This window comes from Aegilops tauschii, chromosome 4, assembly GCF_002575655.3.
Source record: "Aegilops tauschii subsp. strangulata cultivar AL8/78 chromosome 4, Aet v6.0, whole genome shotgun sequence".
Classification (NCBI taxonomy): domain Eukaryota; kingdom Viridiplantae; phylum Streptophyta; class Magnoliopsida; order Poales; family Poaceae; genus Aegilops; species Aegilops tauschii.
In genome coordinates, this window is record NC_053038.3 from 503,366,784 (window position 1) to 503,368,891 (window position 2,108).

Here is a 2,108-nt window from a genome sequence, read left to right on the forward strand (position 1 = left end):
CTGACACTCGAAGGTCCACTTCCGGTTTTTGTGTTTTTCTTGGTAACAATTTGATTTCTTGGTCTTCGAAAAGACAGGTTACAGTCTCACGTTCGTCGGCTGAGGCTGAGTATCGCGCTGTGGCACATGCCGTTGCAGATACAATCTGGATTCGGCAGTTACTCTCCGAGCTACACAGGCCTATTGAGCAGGCCACTATTGTCTACTGTGACAACATATCAGCAGTCTACATGAGCAGCAATCCAGTTCAACACCGACGCACAAAGCATATTGAGATTGATATTCATTTTGTTCGTGAAAAGGTTGCTCTTGGTCAGGTTCGGGTGCTTCATGTTCCTTCTACGGCTCAGTTTGCTGACATTTTCACCAAGGCACTGCCTACTAAGCCATTTCAAGATATCTGTTTCAGTCTCAACATCGTCGAGCCTGCCGTTGATACTGCGGGGGGATGTTAGAGTAGTCATTATGGTATACGACTTCTAGTCCAAGTCAGTTTTGTACCCCTACCCCAAGTCGGTTTGTACCCTCTTATATACTCTTGTATGCCGCACCAAATCAATAACAAGCAACAGTATTATTCAGCTTTCAGATCTTGATGTATCGCGAGCTTTTCTATTATAGTTGGATCTTATGATGTTTCTCCCCCTCTACTATCTTGTAATGGATTGAGTTTTCCCTTTGAAGTTATCTTATCGGATTGAGTCTTTAAGGATTTGAGAACACTTGATGTATGTCTTGCATGTGCTTATCTGTGAACACTCCCTCGCAAGTTGATCACCAAAACATACATCAAGTAGATCATGTGAATATCCCATTGTCACCACAGATAAGCACATGCAAGACATATATCAAGTGTTCTCAAATCCTTAAAGACTCAATCCGATAAGATAACTTCAAAGGGAAAACTCAATCCATTACAAGAAGGTAGAGGGGGAGAAGTATCATAAGATCCAACTATGATAGCAAAGCTCGCGGTACATCAAGATCGTGCCAAATCATGAACACAAGAGAGAGATATCAAACACATAGCTACTGGTACATACCCTCAGCCCCGATGGTGAACTACTCCCTCCTCGTCATGGAGAGCGTCGGGATGATAAAGATGGCCACCAGTGATGGTTTCCCTCTCTGGCAGGGTGCCGGAATGAGCTCCCGATTGGTTTTTCGTGGCTACAGAGGCTTGCGATGGCGGAACTCCCGATCTAGGTTTTGTTCTGGAGATTTTGGGATTTATAGGAGGTGTTGGCTTCGAGGACAAGTCAAGGGGGCCCACGAGGCGACGACAACGACGGGGGGCACCCTCCACCCTTGTGTTAGCCTTGGGACTCTTCTCCGATATCTTTTCGTTCCAGTATATTTTATATTTTCCAAAACTATTCTCTGTAAATTTCAGCTTATTTGGACTCCGTTTGATATTCCTTTTCTGCGAAACTCAAAACAAGGAAAAAAACAGAAACTGGCACTGGGATCTAGGTTAATAGATTAGTCCCAAAAATCTTATAAAATATCATATAGATGCATATAAAACATCCAAGATAGATAATATAATAGCATGGAACAATAAAAAATTATAGATACGTTGGAGACGTATCAACCCCCGAAAAAGCACACCCGCATCGCCAAATTTGGGTGACTCAGACGGCCACCCATCTCGCCGCCGCATGCGCCTCCCCACGTCCATCCCCACCTTGCCATCACTGGTCAGCATGGTCGGGTAACACCCCGGCCGGCTGTCAGTGGCGGCGGGCCATCTCCCCTCTTGTGCCACGCACTCAAAGGTTTCTCGCAACAGATATTCTCATTTCGCATCTGCTTGCCTCATCACCGAAGGAGGCTAGTCCTTTGTCGCGGCTGGAGGCGCCTAGTTGGGATGCGACCGGCTTTCCTCACGTGTAGATCTGATGGTGGTCATCCATCCACCTCAGCGATGGGGACGACAACAGCTGACCTGTGTTGACTCCTATGGCATGGCGGTCATGGGCAAGTCTGTTTTACAAGCAGGGGTTTCAATCTGATGGCATGTGACGTGTACGGTGCCTGGCAGCAGTGCCATAAGCCACGCGGCATGGCTCGAGCCATCGCGCCCGCTTGGCCCGACATAGGTGGCG